Source organism: Poecilia reticulata, chromosome 9 (assembly GCF_904066995.2).
Source record: "Poecilia reticulata chromosome 9, P_reticulata-male-v2, whole genome shotgun sequence".
NCBI classification, from domain to species: Eukaryota; Metazoa; Chordata; class Actinopteri; order Cyprinodontiformes; family Poeciliidae; genus Poecilia; species Poecilia reticulata.
This window is the reverse complement of record NC_088838.1, coordinates 33,558,489-33,581,303: the sequence shown is the minus strand read 5'-3', so window position 1 is coordinate 33,581,303 and position 22,815 is coordinate 33,558,489. Positions and strand designations below refer to the sequence as shown.

The 22,815-nt window shown below is 37.5% G+C and overlaps 7 long non-coding RNA genes across 8 annotated transcripts; 5 read left to right on the top strand and 2 right to left on the bottom strand.

Annotated features, from left to right (window-relative positions):
• Positions 1-401: 401 nt before the first annotated feature.
• On the bottom strand, positions 402-3,671 carry LOC145552909 (uncharacterized). The gene is made up of 2 exons (XR_014089044.1): positions 3,542-3,671; positions 402-614 (listed from the first exon to the last, which is right to left on the bottom strand). It is a non-coding gene; the product is annotated as an uncharacterized LOC145552909 (long non-coding RNA).
• Positions 1,170-6,708, top strand: LOC145552896 (uncharacterized). 2 transcript variants are annotated; one of them, XR_014089032.1, is made up of 6 exons: positions 1,170-1,268; positions 1,353-1,410; positions 1,508-1,708; positions 5,395-5,452; positions 5,550-5,920; positions 6,033-6,708. It is a non-coding gene; the product is annotated as an uncharacterized LOC145552896 (long non-coding RNA). The 2 variants fall into 2 exon arrangements; XR_014089031.1 differs by lacking the exons at positions 1,170-1,268; positions 1,353-1,410; positions 1,508-1,708 and adding an exon at positions 5,217-5,308.
• Positions 6,709-6,986: 278 nt separating this feature from the next.
• On the top strand, positions 6,987-8,525 carry LOC145552901 (uncharacterized). The gene is made up of 2 exons (XR_014089037.1): positions 6,987-7,074; positions 7,377-8,525. It is a non-coding gene; the product is annotated as an uncharacterized LOC145552901 (long non-coding RNA).
• A 934-nt stretch (positions 8,526-9,459) lies between these two features.
• Positions 9,460-14,156, bottom strand: LOC145552905 (uncharacterized). The gene is made up of 2 exons (XR_014089040.1): positions 13,989-14,156; positions 9,460-9,669 (listed from the first exon to the last, which is right to left on the bottom strand). It is a non-coding gene; the product is annotated as an uncharacterized LOC145552905 (long non-coding RNA).
• On the top strand, positions 9,899-10,649 carry LOC145552906 (uncharacterized). The gene is made up of 3 exons (XR_014089041.1): positions 9,899-10,321; positions 10,405-10,462; positions 10,560-10,649. It is a non-coding gene; the product is annotated as an uncharacterized LOC145552906 (long non-coding RNA).
• Positions 14,157-17,988: 3,832 nt separating the features above from the next.
• On the top strand, positions 17,989-18,421 carry LOC145552902 (uncharacterized). Its single transcript, XR_014089038.1, has 3 exons — positions 17,989-18,092; positions 18,177-18,234; positions 18,332-18,421. It is a non-coding gene; the product is annotated as an uncharacterized LOC145552902 (long non-coding RNA).
• Positions 18,422-18,443: 22 nt separating this feature from the next.
• LOC145552897 (uncharacterized) lies at positions 18,444-22,444 on the top strand. The gene is made up of 4 exons (XR_014089033.1): positions 18,444-18,532; positions 21,898-22,023; positions 22,107-22,164; positions 22,262-22,444. It is a non-coding gene; the product is annotated as an uncharacterized LOC145552897 (long non-coding RNA).
• Positions 22,445-22,815: the final 371 nt, after the last annotated feature.

Sequence of the window (22,815 nt, the reverse complement as noted above, 5' to 3'; positions counted from 1 at the left end):
TTGAATCAACACTCACAGTAGTTGAAATTAAACACATCAGTGTTGACTTACGCAACATTAGTGTATTTTGTCAAAAGTTAACACTAAGAACAGTGTAAAGTATATATTAACATAGAAATCTGCGTTTTGAAATACTACTACAGGGAATGCTGTGGTGGTGCAGGGGTTAAGCACAACCCACATATCTTCATATGTGGGTTGTGCTTAACCCACATAAGCACAACCCACACTAGGCTTTTACTATTTGGTAGTAAAAGTCTAGTGACTTTTACTACCAAATAAAAGTCACTAGAGAAATTAAAAAGTTTTTTCCCCCCAGAAACTACTGGCCATCAATAATCTCCAAATTCATTTTAAAAGACATTAGAAGCCACTTTAATCAACAAAAACACCGGCACCAGTTGCAGTACATAACCTACTTTTATTTCAAAACAACATCAAACAGCACTGACAGGAATATACAACAAAGGTCATACATTCATAGTACTTTGCACTGAAGGTGAAGCTTTGAAAGTTCATTGGAAGCGGCCATGGGTGGTCTTGTGGTCACTGATGGTGAAGTGTCTTTGGTGCTGATCTTGTTTTCACCAATCTGAAGGAGGAAGACTTCCAGCCTGGAAGGAAAAACAAGAAATATAGCAGAAACATTAGGATAATAAATAAATATTTTAAAAAGTAGTGTGAGCAAAACTAATCAGACTCATCTGTGTGTGTCACGGTCATATTCATTCAAATTACTCTGAGCACCTGGTTTACAAGACAAAGCATAAAAAAGTCAGAAATAATTACTAAAGAAATTAGTCAGCTTGCGTAAACGGAAAATAATGCCTCCATAAAAAATAGCCAGAAACATGATTTTTGTTGCATTTTAACATTTATCTGAGTACTGCCATGAAGTCAGCAACATTTTCTTACCACATTTTCCCGCATGTGTGAAGGATACGATGAACTGATTTTACACGATAACCTTCAAATTCAAGGACCACATTGTTACACATTTTATTTAGTACATGTGCTACATTTATTTTTTTCCTCCATCTAAAATTTGTTCATGGAAAAAGTACAAAGTTGCTACATTACAATCAACTTATAATCTGCTTATGACGTGGGGAAAGTTTGATTGTAAACTGTAACAATTTCTGGCTTCAAGGTCTAAACTTTTGCTTTATAAGCACAAGACTCACTAGACTCAATAGGACAGAAACATAATCTTTGGCTGCAAAACGTTCAAATCTTACAAGATTTAATTTCAGTCAAGAAACTCAAAGGTGAGTGGGCCATTACTTTGAAGATTAAGAAGAATTCACTAAAGACTTTTATATATTTATCTTAATCTTTATGTTTTTTTTTAGACTTCTAGTCAGCTGATGATGGTTCTGAAGTTATGGCTCTTAATCCTTATGGTTTGTGGTAAGTTTAATCTTAAAATGATAATTCATGGAATATCATCATTCTATCACCGTCCACTTGCTAACAAAGTATTCTTGTGTTTGTGCTTTTATTACAGGAATGGCTGAATCTCAAATCTTGGGCAAGGACTGGATGATAAATGTGCCATCAAGAATCTCTGTCCTTCAAAGCCAATGTGCGGTCAGTCCCTGTGTATACTCGCATCCCAAGTCCAGTAAAACATTGAACAATTTTCGGGCATTCTGGTTCAGATGGCGCTTGTTGGTCGCATCAAATATCCCCGAGTTGAGACTTTCACGTGAGTTCCACAATCGAATTTTGTTTTAAAAACTTCAAAATTCATTAGTTTGATTTATTCTGCATACTGAAATTGTCTTCCAGTTCCAGAGTTAAATGCTCATTAGAATTTAAAGTCTAATTACCTTTGAGAATGTGTTGCATTATTATTTCATCATTACCATTATATTACTTTAAAAAATGGCCTCAAAAGAACAATATTATCAACTTATCATACAGTAAAATGTTTCATGGTGACGGACTTGTTCACACATCCTCCAGAATCTTCAGATTAAACCGTGTTTCTGTCTGGACCCCATTTCATTGAAACAAATTTATACCTCGTCTGCAAACAGGACAAACCTGCTGCTCCTTCAAGTTGATTAATGTAGATGGTAAAATATATTCAGATGGTTTAGATTTTCAGTACATTTCTTTCTCAATTGATATTTTGACACAATTGACAGCTAATAAACACATACCTGAGAAAATAAATATTTTATGCTTTTATTTAACCCTCTGATGTGAAACTGGGTCTTTTTTGACCCGGTGAGGTCATGTCATCTTTTTGCAATATCTTTGTGATTAAAAGTTTTCATCACTACATATTCCAGGTGTTCCTCAAGAAACATGTTGCTGATATCATGCAATTCAAATGTTTAATTTATCTTTTATACATTTTAGGAAATGGCATGTTTTACATCACTATCCCATTCTTCTGTGAGTGGGTCCAAAATGACCCGCATTCATTTCCTATGGAGTTTAATGGGAATCTTTGTTTCTTACAAACTTACCAAAAAAAAAACATTTTTTTGTGAACCAAACACACTGAGACCTAAGTGTCACCCCTAACTAATATTATTTTACACAGCAAAAACTCTTACATATAAGTATTATCTTTATTTTTTATCTCACAAATGTGTGTGTGTGTGTCAATCATGAGTACTGTGACAGCGTTATTGTCACAAATCAACATGTTAGCCTTTTTCAAAGTTAGCCAACACTAGTTATCTTACCAACTAGCTAACATTACCACCTGTACTGTATTGTGCATGTGTATTATTTGTGTGTGTTTGCATGTCTGTGTGTGTCTGACACCTTGGATGAGAAAACCAAGAGACGCAGTGTGTTAAATGACAAAACCTGTTGATCAATGTGTTCAATGTTCTTTTTTATCATCTCAAATAAAATAAAAATTCATAGCTATAGAAATAAATGCATAAAAGTACAGAGTGTCTTCTTTGGGTCGGGGAGGAAGTCCTGCCCCAAGTGGAGGAGATCAAGTATCTCAGGATCTTGTTCACCAATGAGGGAAAAATGGAGCAGGAGATCGACAGGCGGATCGGTGCAGCAGTGAAGCGGCGCTGCACCGATCTGTCATGGTGAAGGGAGAGCTGAGCCAAAAAGCGAAGCTCTTGATTTACCGGTTGATCTACGTTCTTATCCTCATCTATGGTCCCCTTGGTGGTCGCATCAAATGTCCCCGATTTCGAACTTGCAGAACAGTTCCGCGGTCGAACCAGAATGTTAGGAAGCGCTCAAAGCGGAAACTGCACCTGGCAGCTGAATGACGCCAGAATTGGAGACGCTGGTTTTTTTTACTTCAGAATTGAAATTCCAACACTTGACAGCCTCTCCTACTATAACTACCAGGTGTCCCTCGACGTCTTCGGTGAGTATATTGGAAACCTTTTCAGTAATTCTAAACCATTTACTTTAAGATAGTAAAACACGTTTAAATAACTACTTAACAAGTGATTTTGTGACAATTGTTGATTGTACAGAAGTTCCTAAACGTCCTGAGATGACTGTACGCTACAGGGATAAAGTGATTTCCACCTGCAAAGTTACTCACGTCTGTCCAGCATCTCCTCCAAATTTCTCCTGGAGCCACTCAGGAACGATGACAGTGATGACAAAACGGGAGGATACATTGATGTGGTCAACAACGTCGACCATCACCTTCACTCCTCAAGAAGCCGACATTAAAAGCCTGTAGAATGTACGGTGAAATTCATGGGCGGTAAGTCAACAAAGGGCTCTGTGTATGTCGACAGGAAGTCCCGTATATGAGTCCTAAATTAGAAGAATATTTTAAGAGCTATCTGCCATAATGACAAAGTGATTTTACCCTGAATTAGTAAAACTACAAAAAAGAAAAAGAAAAAATTACATTCAGAGAGATAGGAAATTCTTATTGATGCATACTTTGATTCATTTCACCTTCTGAGTTGAACTTTACCTGAATCTTTTGAACACGTCTGAGAGGCACAAAAGTTAGGAATGTTTTTTTTATCTTTAATGATTTTCTAATAAGATTTATGGAATAATCTTGTTTTGCTGTTTTTTTTCTTTTACTCATCAACTGTAAGATCATACACCGACTATTAAATTTACGTAATACTCCAAAGTCTATAAATTGTCCTATTCTTTTGTATTAAATCTTTCATCAACATGCTAAGATTATAACATTTGTGTTTTTTATCTCTCAACTTTTGTCTCAATTATCTGGAGTGTGTGAAGTGGGGGACTGTCGTGGCTGCAGCCTCCCGTTTGTGTTGAGAACCTTTTTATTTAGCACTTCAAATAGGCCACAGAGAACCTTCATCAACAGAAGAATCGCACAAATAACGGCCCTTTAAATCTACATTGCATGATTTACTGGATAAATTGTGCTGCCAGCTAAATATTTTTACCAGTGGGAGAGCCCCTTAGAAAGGAAATGTGGATAAAATATATATGGAAACATGAACTTTTTTCTATTAAACTGAATATGATAGTCGTTCCTCTTTCAAAGACTGAGATAATGACCTGATGCACTGACGAAAAGAGGGGAAGTAAAATTAAAATTACTTATTTTTGGCATTTTCCATGCTTCTGAATCACATAGCATATCACATAGTTATGCATTGCTAACTTTTAAATGGTAATCTTTGAAAGTGTCTATATTGGTGTAGAAATGAGACTTTTGAAAGTGTTATTTGTGATAGTTGAATCAACACTCACAGTAGTTGAAATTAAACACATCAGTGTTAACTTACTCAACATTAGTGTATTTTGTCAAAAGTTAACACTAAGAACAGTGTAAAGTATATATTAACATAGAATTCTGCGTTTTGAAATACTACTTGCAGGGAATGCTGTGGTGGTGCAGGGGTTAAGCACAACCCACATATGAAGGCTCTAGTTTTCAATCCAGCTGTTGGGGGTTCGCTTCCCAGTCTTCCCCTTCTCTCTGAGTACTGCCATGAAGTCAGCAACATTTTCTTACCACATTTTCCCGCATGTGTGAAGGATACAATGAACTGATTTTACACGATAACCTTCTAATTCAAAGACCACATTGTTACACATTTTATTTAGTACATGTGCTTCATTTATTTTTTTTACCTCCATCTAAATTTGTTCATGGAAAAAGTACAAAGTTGCTACATTACAATCAGCTCATGACGTGGGGAAAGTTTTATTGTAAACTGTAACAATTTCTGGCTTCAAGGTCCAAACTTTGGCTTTATAAGCACAAGACTCACTAGACTCAATAGGACAGAAACATCATCTTTGGCTGCAAAACGTTCAAATCTTACAAGATTTAATTTCACTCATATGTTAAAGAAACTCAAAGGTGAGTGGACCATTACTTTGAAGATTAAGAAGAATTCACTAAAGACTTTTATATATTTATCTTAATATTTATGTCTGTTTTTTTAGACTTCTAGTCAGCTGATGATGGATCTGAAGTTATGGCTCTCAATTCTTTTGGTTTGTGGTAAGTTTAATCTTAAAATGATATTTCATGGAATATCATCATTCTATCACCGTCCATTTGCTAACAAAGTATTCTTGTGTTTGTGCTTTTATTACAGGAATGGCTGAATCTCAAATGTGTCCGAGGGCTGGAATCTAAATGTGCCATCAAGAGTCTCTGTCCTTGAAAGCCAATGTGCGTTCATTCCCTGTATATACTCGCATGCCACAGCATGTAAAAGATTGAAAACTTATCGGGCATTCTGGTACAGATGGATGTTGTTGGTCGCAACAAATGTTCCCGATTTGGAAATTACAGAACAGTTCCGCAATCGAACCAGAATGTTAGGAAGCGCTCGAAGCGGAAACTGCACCTGGCAGCTGAATGACGCCAGAATTGAAGATCATGGTTTGTTTCTCTTCAGAATTGAAATTCCAACATTTGACAGCTTCTCCTACTATGAGAACAAGATAGCCCTCCACGTCTTCGGTGAGTATATTGGAAACCTTTTCAGTAATTCTAAACCATTTACTTTAAGATAGTAAAACACGTTTAAATAACTACTTAACAAGTGATTTTGTGACAATTGTTTATTGTACAGAAGTTCCTAAACGTCCTGAGATGACTGTACGCTCCAGGGATAAAGTGATTGCCACCTGCAAAGTTACTCACGTCTGTCCAGCATCTCCTCCAAATTTCTCCTGGAGCCACTCAGGAACGATGACAGTGATGACAAAACGGGAGGATACATTGATGTGGTCAACAACGTCGACCATCACCTTCACTCCTCAAGATGCCGACATTAAGAAGCCTGTAGAATGTACGGTGAAATTCCTGGGCGGGAAGACCACAAAGGGCTCTGTGTATGTCACCAGGAGGTCCCGTATATGAGTCCTAAATTAGAAGAATATTTTTAGAGCTATCTGCCATACTGACAAAGTGATTTTACCCTGAATTAGTAAAACTACATAAAAGAAAAAGAAAAAATTACATTCAGAGAGAAAGGAAATTCTTATTGATGCATACTTTGATTCATTTCACCTTCTGAGTTGAACTTTACCTGAATCTTTTGAACACGTCTGAGAGGCACAAAAGTTAGGAATGTTTTTTATCTTTAATGATTTTCTAATAAGATTTATGGAATAATCTTGTTTTGCTGGTTTTTTTCTTTTACTCATCAACTGTAAGATCATACACCGACTATTAAATTTACGTAATACTCCAAAGTCTATAAATTGTCCTATTCTTTTGTATTAAATCTTTCATCAAGGTGATAATCTTAAAATGATAATTCATGGAATATCATTCTATCACCGTCCACTTGCAAACTGTAAAAACACACTAGGAGGACCCGAAATCAGCCACGAGACAGGAGTGAGCAGAAAACCACAGATCTTTATTGGAGACAGCCAAGGGCGGCACACTGGATAACTAGCTGTAGCACTAGCTGGAAGATGGTGCGTGGGGGCGGAGGGAGAAGCGCAGATGCAGGGCAGCGTACTCACAACATAGGATCAGAGGAATAAAGTCCAGATCCAAGTTCTTGGTCAGCCGGGCCGAGGTCATACACGAAGGGGAAGACAGCAGAGTCCGAGGGAGTGGGCGTGAGCGGCGTCAGAGAACAGGCTAGGGTCGAGATCCGGGTAGGTAAAAACAGCAGTCCAACAAGGGAAGGCAAGAGGGGAAAATCCAAAGGACAAGAGCGAGGCAGTAACACTCAGGGCGTGGATGAAGAGCTAGAAACTACTTGCTGAAAGCGTTCGGTAATCTGGCAGTGTGCGGGTTGCAGAGGGAGGTTTAAGAAGGGGAGCAATCAGGGAGCGACACAGCTGCAGGGAATCAGGGAGATGAGGGACACGACATGGATGGACTCAAAACAAAAACAACAGGCACATGTCACCATTACAGCAAACAAAGTATTCTTATGTTTGTGCTTTTATTACAGGAATGGCTGAATCTAAATTCCTGCGCACGGACTGGCAGATAAAAGTGCCATTAAGAGTCTCTGTCCTTGAAAGCCAATGTGCGTTCATTCCCTGTATATACGCGCATCCCACAGCATGTAAAAGATTGAAAACTTATCGGGCATTCTGGTACAGAGACCACTTGGTGGTCGCATCAAATATCCCCGATTTCGAACTTGCAGAACAGTTCCGCGGTCGAACCAGAATGTTAGGAAGCGCTCAAAGCGGAAACTGCACCTGGCAGCTGAATGACGCCAGAATTGGAGACGCTGGTTTTTTTTACTTCAGAATTGAAATTCCAACACTTGACAGCCTCTCCTACTATAACTACCAGGTGTCCCTCGACGTCTTCAGTGAGTATATTGGAAACCTTTTCAGTAATTCTAAACCATTTACTTTAAGATAGTAAAACACGTTTAAATAACTACTTAACAAGTGATTTTGTAACAATTGTTGATTGTACAGAATTTCCTAAACCTCCTGAGATTACTGTAGACTTCATGGAGAAAGTGATTGCCACCTGCAAAGTCACTCACATCTGTCCAGCATCTCCTCCAAATTTCTCCTGGAGCCACTCAGGAACGATGACAGTGATGACAAAACGGGAGGATACATTGATGTGGTCAACAACGTCGACCATCACCTTCCCACTTGAAGAAGCCGATTTTGAAAAGCCTATAGAATGTACGGTGAAATTCCTGGGCGGGAAGACCACAAAGGGCTCTGTGTTAGTCACCAGGTTGAGATTTGCCTAAATTAGAAGAATATTTTTAGAGCTATCTGCCATACTGACAAAGTGATTTTACCCTGAATTAGTAAAACTACAAAAAAGAAAAAGAAAAAATTACATTCAGAGAGAAAGGAAATTCTTATTGATGCATACTTTGATTCATTTCACCTTCTGAGTTGAACTTTACCTGAATCTTTTGAACACGTCTGAGATGCACAAAAGTTAGGAATGTTTTTTTTATCTTTAATGATTTTCTAATAAGATTTATGGAATAATCTTGTTTTGCTGGTTTCTTTCTTTTACTCATCAACTGTAAGATCATACACCGACTATTAAATTTACGTAATACTCCAAAGTCTATAAATTGTCCTATTCGTTTGTATTAAATCTTTCATCAACATGCTAAGATTATAACATTTGTGTTTTTTATCTCTCAACTTTTGTCTCAATTATCTGGAGTGTGTGAAGTGGGGACTGTCGTGGCTGCAGCCTCCCGTTTGTGTTGAGAACCTTTTTATTTAGCACTTCAAATAGGCCACAGAGAACCTTCATCAACAGAAGAATCGCACAAATAACGGCCCTTTAAATCTACATTGCATGATTTACTGGGTAAATTGTGCTGCCAGCTAAATATTTTTACCAGTGGGAGAGCCCCTTAGAAAGGAAATGTGGATAAAATATATATGGAAACATGAACTTTTTCTATTAAACTGAATATGATAGTCGTTCCTCTTTCAAAGATTGAGATAATGACCTGATGCACTGACGAAAAGAGGGGAAGTAAAATTAAAATTACTTACTTTTGGTATTTTCCATGCTTCTGAATCACATAGCATATCACATAGTTATGCATTGCTAACTTTTAAATGGTAATCTTTGAAAGTGTCTATATTGGTGTAGAAATGAGACTTTTGAAAGTGCTATTTGTGATAGTTGAATCAACGCTCACAGTAGTTGAAATTAAACACATCAGTGTTAACTTACTCAACATTAGTGTATTTTGTCAAAAGTTAACACTAAGAACAGTGTAAAGTATATATTAACATAGAAATCTGCGTTTTGAAATACTACTGGCAGGGAATGCTGTGGTGGTGCAGGGGTTGAGCACAACCCACATATCTTCATATGTGGGTTGTGCTTAACCCACATAAGCACAACCCACACTAGGCTTTTACTATTTGGTAGTAAAGTCTAGTGACTTTTACTACCAAATAAAAGTCACTAGAGAAATTAAAAAGTTTTTTCCCCCCAGAAACTACTGGCCATCAATAATCTCCAAATTCATTTTAAAAGACATTAGAAGCCACTTTAATCAACAAAAACACCAGCACCAGTTGCAGTACATAACCTACTTTTATTTCAAAACATCAAACAGCACTGACAGGAATATACAACAAAGGTCATGCATTCATAGTACTTTGACCTGAAGGTGAAGCTTTGAAAGTTCATTGGAAGCGGCCATGGGTGGTCTTGTGGTCAATGATGGTGAAGTGTCTTTGGTGCTGATCTTGTTTTCACCAATCTGAAGGAGGAAGACTTCCAGCCTGGAAGGAAAAACAAGAAATATAGCAGAAACATTAGGATAATAAATAAATATTTTAAAAAGTAGTGTGAGCAAAACTAATCAGACTCATCTGTGTGTGTCACGGTCATATTCATTCAAATTACTCTGAGCACCTGGTTTACAAGACAAAGCATAAAAAGTCAGAAATAATTACTAAAGAAATTAGTCAGCTTGCGTAAACGGAAATAATGCCTCCATAAAAAATAGCCAGAAACATGATTTTTGTTGCATTTTAACATTTATCTGAGTACTGCCATGAAGTCAGCAACATTTTCTTACCACATTTTCCCGCATGTGTGAAGGATACGATGAACTGATTTTACACGATAACCTTCAAATTCAAGGACCACATTGTTACACATTTTATTTAGTACATGTGCTACATTTATTTTTTTCCTCCATCTAAAATTTGTTCATGGAAAAAGTACAAAGTTGCTACATTACAATCAACTTATAATCTGCTTATGACGTGGGGAAAGTTTGATTGTAAACTGTAACAATTTCTGGCTTCAAGGTCTAAACTTTTGCTTTATAAGCACAAGACTCACTAGACTCAATAAGACAGAAACATAATCTTTGGCTGCAAAACGTTCAAATCTTACAAGATTTAATTTCAGTCAAGAAACTCAAAGGTGAGTGGGCCATTACTTTGAAGATTAAGAAGAATTCACTAAAGACTTTTATATATTTATCTTAATCTTTATGTTTTTTTTAGACTTCTAGTCAGCTGATGATGGTTCTGAAGTTATGGCTCTTAATCCTTATGGTTTGTGGTAAGTTTAATCTTAAAATGATAATTCATGGAATATCATCATTCTATCACCGTCCACTTGCTAACAAAGTATTCTTGTGTTTGTGCTTTTATTACAGGAATGGCTGAATCTCAAATCTTGGGAAAGGACTGGTTCATAAATGTGCCATCAAGAATCTCTGTCCTTCAAAGCCAATGTGCGGTCAGTCCCTGTGTATACTCGCATCCCAAGTCCAGTAAAACATTGAACAATTTTCGGGCATTCTGGTTCAGATGGCGCTTGTTGGTCGCATCAAATATCCCCGAGTTGAGACTTTCACGTGAGTTCCACAATCGAATTTTGTTTTAAAAACTTCAAATTCATTAGTTTGATTTATTCTGCATACTGAAATTGTCTTCCAGTTCCAGAGTTAAATGCTCATTAGAATTTAAAGTCTAATTACCTTTGAGAATGTGTTGCATTATTATTCATCATTACCATTATATTACTTTAAAAATGGCCTCAAAAGAACAATATTATCAACTTATCATACAGTAAATGTTTCATGGTGACAGACTTGTTCACACATCCTCCAGAATCTTCAGATTAAACCGTGTTTCTGTCTGGACCCCATTTCACTGAAACAAATTTATACCTCGTCTGCAAACAGGACAAACCTGCTGCTCCTTCAAGTTGATTAATGTAGATGGTAAATATATTCAGATGGTTTAGATTTTCAGTACATTTCTTTCTCAATTGATATTTTGACACAATTGACAGCTAATAAACACATACCTGAGAAAATAAATATTTTATGCTTTTATTTAACCCTCTGATGTGAACTGGGTCTTTTTTGACCCGGTGAGGTCATGTCATCTTTTTGCAATATCTTTGTGATTAAAAGTTTCATCACTACATATTCCAGGTGTTCCTCAAGAAACATGTTGCTGATATCATGCAATTCAAATGTTTAATTTATCTTTTATACATTTAGGAAATGGCATGTTTTACATCACTATCCCATTCTTCTGTGAGTGGGTCCAAATGACCCGCATTCATTTCCTATGGAGTTTAATGGGAATCTTTGTTTCTTACAAACTTACCAAAAAAAAAACATTTTTTTGTGAACCAAACACACTGAGACCTAAGTGTCACCCCTAACTAATATTATTTTACACAGCAAAAACTCTTACATATAAGTATTATCTTTATTTTTACCTCACAAATATGTGTGTGTGTGTCAATCATGAGTACTGTGACAGCGTTATTGTCACAAATCAACATGTTAGCCTTTTTCAAAGTTAGCCAACACTAGTTATCTTACCAACTAGCTAACATTACCACCTGTACTGTATTGTGCATGTGTATTATTTGTGTGTGTTTGCATGTCTGTGTGTGTCTGACATCTTGGATGAGAAAACCAAGAGACGCAGTGTGTTAAATGACAAAACCTGTTGATCAATGTGTTCAATGTTCCTTTTTTATCATCTCAAATAAAATAAAAATTCATAGCTATAGAAATAAATGCATAAAAGTACAGAGTGTCTTCTTTGGGTCGGGGAGGAAGTCCTGCCCCAAGTGGAGGAGATCAAGTATCTCAGGATCTTGTTCACCAATGAGGGAAAAATGGAGCAGGAGATCGACAGGCGGATCGGTGCAGCAGTGAAGCGGCGCTGCACCGATCTGTCATGGTGAAGGGAGAGCTGAGCCAAAAAGCGAAGCTCTTGATTTACCGGTTGATCTACGTTCTTATCCTCATCTATGGTCATGAGCTTTGGGTCATGACCGAAAGAACGAGGTCATGGATACAAGCGGCCAAAATTAGATTTCCCTGTAGGGTGTCTGGGGTCGCCCATAGAGGTGGGGTGGGAAGGTCAGATATCCAGGAGAGACTCAGAGTAGAGACTCTGCTCCTTCACGTCGAGAGGAGCCAGTTGAGATGACTCGGCATCTGGTCAGGATGCCTCCTGGACGCCTCCCTGGTGAGGAGTTCATGTCCCACCGGGAGGAGGTCTGTGGAAGACCCAGGACACGCTGACGATGTTTCTCTGGGAACGCCATGGGTTCCCCCAGAGGAGCTGGAACAAGAGGCTTGGGAGAGCAATCTCTGAGCCTCCTTCCTTAGGCTACTGACCCCACGACCCGACCCCGGATGGACGGACGGACGGACAGACGGATGGATGGTAGAAAAGAAAACTGGTTCTCATGTAACATTGCTTGGTTGCAGATGTCTTTACATTAGCAAACATATTAAAAGGAAAAGCAGTAAAATTATACATTTCTTATTGCATTTTAACATTTATCTGAGTACTGCCATGATGTCAGCAACATTTCTTACCCCTTTTTCCACTGATGAAAAATATTAAATTTCCAAGATTTGATCTGATGTCCAGCATTACTACATTTAACTGCTCCACACCTGGTACACTGTGCTGACTTTCAGGAAGTGATTCATAAGGATAAAATGAACTGATTTTACACAAAATCTTCTAATTCAAGGACCACATTGTTACACATTTTATTTAGTACATGTGCTTCATTTATTTTTTTTCCTCCATCTAAAATTTGTTCATGGAAAAAGTACAAAGTTGCTACATTACAATCAGCTCATGACGTGGGGAAAGTTTATTGTAAACTGTAACAATTTCTGGCTTCAAGGTCCAAACTTTTGCTTTATAAGCACAAGACTCACTAGACTCAATAGGACAGAAACATCATCTTTGGCTGCAAAACGTTCAATCTTACAAGATTTAATTTCAGTCATATGTTAAAGAAACTCAAAGGTGAGTGGACCATTACTTTGAAGATTAAGAAGAATTCACTAAAGACTTTTATATATTTATCTTAATATTTATGTTTGGGTTTTTTAGACTTCTAGTCAGCTGATGATGGATCTGAAGTTATCACTTTAATCCTTATGGTTTGTGGTAAGTTATCTTAAAATGATAATTCATGGAATATCATCATTCTATCACCGTCCATTTGCTAACAAAGTATTCTTGTGTTTGTGCTTTTATTACAGGAATGGCTGAATCTCATTCGCGGCCAAGGACTGGATGATAAAAGTGCCATCAAAAGTCTCTGTCCTGAAAGCCAATGTGCGTTCATTCCCTGTATATACGCGCATCCCACAGCATGTAAAAATTGAAAACTTATCGGGCATTCTGGTACAGAGACCCCTTGGTGGTCGCATCAAATATCCCCGATTTCGAACTTGCAGAACAGTTCCGCAATCGAACCAGAATATTAGGAAGCGCTCAAACGGAAACTGCACCTGGCAGCTGAATGACGCCAGAAAAGAGACGCTGGTTTGTTTCGCTTCAGAATTGAAATTCCAAAATTGACAACTTCTCCTTCTTGGGTTCAAGATAGCCCTCGACGTCTTCGGTGAGTATATTGGAAACCTTTCAGTAATTCTAAACCATTTACTTTAAGATAGTAAACACGTTTAAATAACTACTTAACAAGTGATTTTGTGACAATTGTTTATTGTACAGAAGTTCCTAAACCTCCTGAGATTACTGTAGACTTCATGGAGAAAGTGATTGCCACCTGCAAAGTCACTCACGTCTGTCCAGCATCTCCTCCAAATTTCTCCTGGAGCCTCTCAGGAACGATGACAGTGATGACAAAACGGGAGGATACATTGATGTGGTCAACAACGTCGACCATCACCTTCCCACTTGAAGAAGCCGATTTTGAAAAGCCTATAGAATGTACGGTGAAATTCCTGGGCGGGAAGACACAAAGGGCTCTGTGTTAGTCACCAGGTTGAGATTGCCTAAATTAGAAGAATATTTTTAGAGCTATCTGCCATACTGACAAAGTGATTTTACCCTGAATTAGTAAAACTACAAAAAAGAAAAAGAAAAAATTACATTCAGAGAGAAAGGAAATTCTTATTGATGCATACTTTGATTCATTTCACCTTCTGAGTTGAACTTTACCTGAATCTTTTGAACACGTCTGAGAGGCACAAAAGTTAGGAATGTTTTTATCTTAATGATTTTCTAATAAGATTTATGGAAAATCTTGTTTTGCTGGTTTTTTCTTTTACTCATCAACTGTAAGATCATACACCGACTATTAAATTTACGTAATACTCCAAAGTCTATAAATTGTCCTATTCTTTTGTATTAAATCTTTCATCAAGGTGATAATCTTAAAATGATAATTCATGGAATATCATTCTATCACCGTCCACTTGCAAACTGTAAAAACACACTAGGAGGACCGAAATCAGCCCGAGACAGGATGAGCAGAAAACCACAGATCTTTATGGAGACAGCCAAGGGCGGCACACTGGATAACTAGCTGTAGCACTAGCTGGAAGATGGTGCGTGGGGGCGGAGGGAAAGCGCAGATGCAGGGCAGCGTACTCACAACAAAGATCAGAGGAATAAAGTCCAGATCCAAGTTCTTGGTCAGCCGGGCGAGGTCATACACGAAGGGAAGACAGCAGATCCGAGGAGTGGGCGTGAGCGGCGTCAGAGAACAGGCTAGGGTCGAGATCCGGGTAGGTAAAAACAGCAGTCCAACAAGGAAGCAAGAGGGGAAAATCCAAAGGACAAGAGCGAGGCAGTAACACTCAGGGCGTGGATGAAGAGCTAGAACTACTTGCTGAAAGCGTTCGGTAATCTGGCAGTGTGCGGGTTGCAGAGGGAGGTTTAGAAGGGGAGCAATCAGGGAGCGGCACAGCTGCAGGAATCAGGGAGATGAGGGACACGACATGGATGGACTCAAACAAAAACAACAGGCACATGTCACCATTACAGCAAACAAAGTATCTTATGTTGTGCTTTTATTACAGGAATGGCTGAATCTAAATTCCTGCCCGAGGACTGGATGATAAAAGTGCCATTAAGAGCTCTGTCCTTGAAAGCCAATGTGCGTTCATTCCTGTATATACGCGCATCCCACAGCATGTAAAAGATTGAAAACTTATCGGCATTCTGGTACAGAGACCACTTGTGGTCGCATCAAATATCCCCGATTTCGAACTTGCAGAACAGTTCCGCGGTCGAACCAGAATGTTAGGAAGCGCTCAAAGCGGAAACTGCACCTGGCAGCTGAATGACGCCAGAATTGGAGACGCTGGTTTTTTTCTCTTCAGAATTGAAATTCCAACACTTGACAGCCTCTCCTACTATAACTACCAGTGTCCCTCGACGTCTTCAGTGAGTATATTGGAAACCTTTTCAGTAATTCTAAACCATTTACTTTAAGATAGTAAAACACGTTTAAATAACTACTTAACAAGTGATTTTGTAACAATGTTGATTGTACAGAATTTCCTAAACCTCCTGAGATTACTGTAGACTTCATGGAGAAAGTGATTGCCACCTGCAAAGTCACTCACGTCTGTCCAGCATCTCCTCCAAATTTCTCCTGGAGCCTCTCAGGAACGATGACAGTGATGACAAAACGGAGGATACATTGATGTGGTCAACAACGTCGACCATCACCTTCACTCCTCAAGAAGCCGACATTAAAAAGCCTGTAGAATGTACGGTGAAATTCCTGGCGGGAAGACCACAAAGGGCTCTGTGTTAGTCACCAGGTTGAGATTACCTAAATTAGAAAATATTTTAGAGCTATCTGCCATACTGACAAAGTGATTTACCCTGAATTAGTAAAACTACAAAAAAGAAAAAGAAAAAATTACATTCAGAGAGAAAGGAAATTCTATTGATGCATACTTTGATTCATTTCACCTTCTGAGTTGAACTTTACCTGAATCTTTTGAACACGTCTGAGATGCACAAAAGTTAGGAATGTTTTTTTTATCTTTAATGATTTTCTAATAAGATTTATGGAATAATCTTGTTTTGCTGGTTTCTTTCTTTACTCATCAACTGTAAGATCATACACCGACTATTAAATTTACGTAATACTCCAAAGTCTATAAATTGTCCTATTCGTTTGTATTAATCTTTCATCAACATGCTAAGATTATAACATTGTGTTTTTATCTCTCAACTTTTGTCTCAATTATCTGGAGTGTGTGAAGTGGGGACTGTCGTGGCTGCAGCCTCCCGTTTGTGTGAAACCTTTTTATTTAGCACTTCAAATAGGCCACAGAGAACCTTCATCAACAGAAGAATCGCACAAATAACGGCCCTTTAAATCTACATTGCATGATTACTGGGTAAATTGTGCTGCCAGCTAAATATTTACCAGTGGAGAGCCCCTTAGAAAGGAAATGTGGATAAAATATATGGAAACATGAACTTTTTCTATTAAACTGAATATGATAGTCGTCTCTTTCAAAGATGAGATAATGACCTGATGCACTGACAAAAGAGGGGAAGTAAAATAATTACTTACTTTTGGTATTTCCATGCTTCTGAACACATAGCATATCACATAGTTATGCATTGCTAACTTTAAATGTAATCTTTGAAAGTGTCTATATTGGTGTTGAAATGAGACTTTTGAAAGTGCTATTTGTGATAGTTGAATCAACGCTCACAGTAGTTGAAATTAAACACATCATGTTGACTTACTCAACATTAGTGTATTTGTCAAAAGTACACTAAGAACAGTGTAAAGTATATATTAACATAGAAATCTGCGTTTTGAAATACTACTGGCAGGAATGCGTGGTGGTGCAGGGTTGAGCACAACCCACATATTCATATGTGGTTGTCTTAACCCACATAAGCACAACCCACACTAGCTTTACTATTGTATAAAGTCTAGTGACTTTACTACCAAATAAAGTCACTAGAGAAATTAAAAAGTTTTTCCCCCCAGAAACTACTGGCCATCAATAATCTCCAATTCATTTAAAAGACATTAGAAGCCACTTTAATCAACAAAAACACCGGCACCAGTTGCAGTACATAACCTACTTTATTTCAAAACAACATCAAACAGCACTGACAGGAATAACAACAAAGGTCATACATTCATAGTACTTGCACTGAAGGTGAAGCTTGAAAGTCATTGGAAGCGGCCATGGGTGTTTGTGTCAATGATGTGAAGTGTCTTGGTCTGATCTTGTTTCACCAATCTGAAGAGGAAGACTTCCAGCCTGGAAGGAAAAAAAAATATAGCAGAACATTAGGAAAAATAAATATTTAAAAAGTGTGAGCAAAACTAATCAGACTCATCGTGTTGTCACGGTCATATCATTCAAATTACTCTGAGCACCTGGTACAAACAAAGCATAAAAAAGTCAGAAATAATTACTAAAGAAATTAGTCAGCTTGCGTAAACGGAAAATAATGCCTCCATAAAAAATAGCCAGAAACATGATTTTTGTTGCATTTTAACATTTATCTGAGTACTGCCATGAAGTCAGCAACATTTTCTTACCACATTTTCCCGCATGTGTGAAGGATACGATGAACTGATTTTACACGATAACCTTCTAATTCAAGGACCACATTGTTACACATTTTATTTAGTACATGTGCTACATTTATTTTTTCCTCCATCTAAAATTTGTTCATGGAAAAAGTACAAAGTTGCTACATTACAATCAACTTATAATCTGCTTATGACGTGGGGAAAGTTTGATTGTAAACTGTAACAATTTCTGGCTTCAAGGTCCAAACTTTTGCTTTATAAGCACAAGACTCACTAGACTCAATAGGACAGAAACATCATCTTTGGCTGCAAAACGTTCAAATCTTACAAGATTTAATTTCAGTCAAGAAACTCAAAGGTGAGTGGGCCATTACTTTGAAGATTAAGAAGAATTCACTAAAGACTTTTATATATTTATCTTAATCTTTATGTTTTTTTTTAGACTTCTAGTCAGCTGATGATGGTTCTGAAGTTATGGCTCCTAATCCTTATGGTTTGTGGTAAGTTTAATCTTAAAATGATAATTCATGGAATATCATCATTCTATCACCGTCCACTTGCTAACAAAGTATTCTTGTGTTTGTGCTTTTATTACAGGAATGGCTGAATCTCAAATCTTGGGAAAGGACTGGTTCATAAATGTGCCATCAAGAATCTCTGTCCTTCAAAGCCAATGTGCGGTCAGTCCCTGTGTATACTCGCATCCCAAGTCCAGTAAAACATTGAACAATTTTCGGGCATTCTGGTTCAGATGGCGCTTGTTGGTCGCATCAAATATCCCCGAGTTGAGACTTTCACGTGAGTTCCACAATCGAATTTTGTTTTAAAAACTTCAAAATTCATTAGTTTGATTTATTCTGCATACTGAAATTGTCTTCCAGTTCCAGAGTTAAATGCTCATTAGAATTTAAAGTCTAATTACCTTTGAGAATGTGTTGCATTATTATTTCATCATTACCATTATATTACTTTAAAAAATGGCCTCAAAAGAACAATATTATCAACTTATCATACAGTAAAATGTTTCATGGTGACGGACTTGTTCACACATCCTCCAGAATCTTCAGATTAAACCGTGTTTCTGTCTGGACCCCATTTCATTGAAACAAATTTATACCTCGTCTGCAAACAGGACAAACCTGCTGCTCCTTCAAGTTGATTAATGTAGATGGTAAATATATTCAGATGGTTTAGATTTTCAGTACATTTCTTTCTCAATTGATATTTTGACACAATTGACAGCTAATAAACACATACCTGAGAAAATAAATATTTTATGCTTTTATTTAACCCTCTGATGTGAAACTGGGTCTTTTTTGACCCGGTGAGGTCATGTCATCTTTTTGCAATATCTTTGTGATTAAAAGTTTTCATCACTACATATTCCAGGTGTTCCTCAAGAAACATGTTGCTGATATCATGCAATTCAAATGTTTAATTTATCTTTTATACATTTTAGGAAATGGCATGTTTTACATCACTATCCCATTCTTCTGTGAGTGGGTCCAAAATGACCCGCATTCATTTCCTATGGAGTTTAATGGGAATCTTTGTTTCTTACCAACTTACCAAAAAAAAAACATTTTTTTGTGAACCAAACACACTGAGACCTAAGTGTCACCCCTAACTAATATTATTTTACACAGCAAAAACTCTTACATATAAGTATTATCTTTATTTTTTATCTCACAAATGTGTGTGTGTGTCAATCATGAGTACTGTGACAGCGTTATTGTCACAAATCAACATGTTAGCCTTTTTCAAAGTTAGCCAACACTAGTTATCTTACCAACTAGCTAACATTACCACCTGTACTGTATTGTGCATGTGTATTATTTGTGTGTGTTTGCATGTCTGTGTGTGTCTGACACCTTGGATGAGAAAACCAAGAGACGCAGTGTGTTAAATGACAAAACTGTTATCAATGTGTTCAGTGTTCTTTTTTATCATCTCAAATAATAAAATTCATAGCTATAGAAATAAATGCATAAAGTACAGAGTGTCTTCTTTGGTCGGGAGGAAGTCCTGCCCCAAGTGGAGGGATCAAGTATCTCAGGATCTTGTCACCAATGAGGGAAAATGGAGCAGGAGATCGACAGGCGGATCGGTGCGCAGTGAAGCGGCGCTGCACGATCTGTCATGGTGAAGGGAGAGCTGAGCCAAAAAGCGAAGCTCTTGATTTACCGGTTGATCTACGTTCTTTCTCATCTATGGTCCCCTTGTGGTCGCATCAAATATCCCCGATTTCGAACTTACAGAACAGTTCCGCGGTCGAACCAGAATGTTAGGAAGCGCTCAAAGCGGAAACTGCACCTGGCAGCTGATGACCCCAGAATTGGAGACGCTGGTTATTTTTTACTTCAGAATTGAATTCCAACACTTGACAGCTCTCCTACTATAACTACAGTGTCCCTCGACGTCTTCGGTGAGTATATTGGAAACCTTTTCAGTAATTCTAAACCATTTACTTTAAGATAGTAAAAACGTTTAAAAACTACTTAACAAGTGATTTTGTGACAATTGTTGATTGTACAGAATTCCTAAAGTCCTGAGATTTACTGTACGCTACAGGGAAAGTGATTTCCACCTGCAAGTTATCACGTCTGTCCAGATCTCTCCAAATTTCTCTGGAGCTCTCAGGAACGATGACAGTGATGACAAAACAGGAGGATACATTGTGGTCACACGTCGACCATCACCTTCACTCCTCAAGAAGCCGACATTAAGAAGCCTTTAGAATGTACGGTGGAAATTCCTGGGCGGGAAAGCCACAAGGGCTCTGTGTTGTCAACAGGAAGTCCCGTATATGAGTCCTAAATTAGAAGAATATTTTAAGAGCTATCTGCCATATGACAAGTGATTTTACCTGAATTAGTAAACTACAAAAAGAAAAGAAAAATTACATTCAGAGAATAGGAAATTCTTATTGATGCTACTTTGATTCATTCACCTTCTGAGTTGAACTTTACCTGAATCTTTTGAACACGTCTGAGATGCACAAAAGTAGGAATGTTTTTTTATCTTTATGATTTTCTAATAAGATTTATGGAATAATCTGTTTTGCTGGTTTCTTTCTTTTACTCATCAATGTAAGTCATACACCGACTATTAAATTTACGTAATACTCCAAAGTCTATAAATTGTCCTATTCTTTTGTATTAATCTTTCATCACATGCTAAGATTATAACATTTGTGTTTTTTATCTCTCAACTTTTGTCTCAATTATCTGGAGTGTGTGAAGTGGGGACTGTCGTGGCTGCAGCCTCCCGTTTGTTGAGAACCTTTTATTTAGCACTTCAAATAGGCCACAGAGAACCTTCATCAACAGAAGAATCGCACAAATAACGGCCTTTAAATCTACATTGCATGATTACTGGATAAATTGTGCTGCCAGCTAAATATTTTACCAGTGGGAGAGCCCCTTAGAAAGGAAATGTGAAAATATATATGAAACATGAACTTTTTTCTATTAAACTGAATATGATAGCGTTCCTCTTTCAAAGACTGAGATATGACCTGATGCACGACGAAAAGGGGAAGTAAATTAAAATTACTTATTTTGCATTTTTCCATGCTTCTGAATCACATAGCTATCACATAGTTATGCATGCTAACTTTTAAATGGTAATCTTTGATGAATGTCATTTGGTGTAGAAATGAGACTTTTGAAAGTGTTATTTGTGATAGTGATCAACGCTCACAGTAGTTGAATTAAACACATCAGTGTTACTTACTCAACATGTATTTTGTCAAAAGTTAACACTAGAACATGTAAATATTATTAACATAGATTCTGCGTTTTGAAATATACTTGCAGGGAATGCTTGTTGTGGCAGGGGTAGGCACAACCACATCATTAAGGCCTAGTTTCAATCCAGCTGTTGGGGTTCGCTCCCGTCTTCCCCTTCTCTCTGAGTACTGCCATGAAGTCAGCACATTTTCTTACACATTTTCCCGCTGTGTGAAGGATACAATGAACTGATTTTACACGATAACCTTCTAATTCAAAGACCACATTGTTACACATTTTATTTAGTACAGTGCTTCATTTATTTTTTTACCTCCATCTAAAATTTGTCATGGAAAATACAAGTTGCTACATTACAATCAGCTCATGACGTGGAAAGTTTTATTGTAACTGTAAACAATTTCTGGCTTCAAGGTCCAAACTTTGGCTTTATAAGCACAAGACTCACTAGACTCAATAGGACAGAAACATCATCTTTGGCTGCAAAACGTTCAAATCTTACAAGATTTAATTTCACTCATATGTTAAAGAAACTCAAAGGTGAGTGGACCATTACTTTGAAGATTAAGAATTCACTAAAGACTTTTATATATTTATCTTAATATTTATGTCTGTTTTTTTAGACTTCTAGTCAGCTGATGATGGATCTGAAGTTATGGCTCTCAATTCTTTTGGTTTGTGGTAAGTTTAATCTTAAAATGATAATTCATGGAATATCATCATTCTATCACCGTCCATTTGCTAACAAAGTATTCTTGTGTTTGTGCTTTTATTACAGGAATGGCTGAATCTCAAAATGTGTCCGAGGGCTGGAATCTAAATGTGCCATCAAGAGTCTCTGTCCTTGAAAGCCAATGTGCGTTCATTCCCTGTATATACTCGCATGCCACAGCATGTAAAAGATTGAAAACTTATCGGGCATTCTGGTACAGATGGATGTTGTTGGTCGCAACAAATGTTCCCGATTGGAAATTACAGAACCAGTTCCGCAATCGAACCAGAATGTTAGGAGCGCTCGAAGCGGAACTGCACCTGGCAGCTGAATACGCAGAATTGGAAGTCATGGTTTTTTCTCTTCAGAATTGAAATTCCAACATTGACAGCTTCCTACTATGAACTAAGATAGCCCTCGACGTCTTCGGTGATATATTGGAAACCTTTTCAGTAATTCTAAACATTTACTTTAAGATAGTAAAACACGTTTAAATAACTACTTAACAAGTGATTTGTGACAATTGTTATTGTACAGAAGTTCCTAAACGCCTGAGATACTGTACGCTCCAGGATAAAGTGATTCCACCTGCAAAGTACTCACGTCTGTCCAGCATCTCC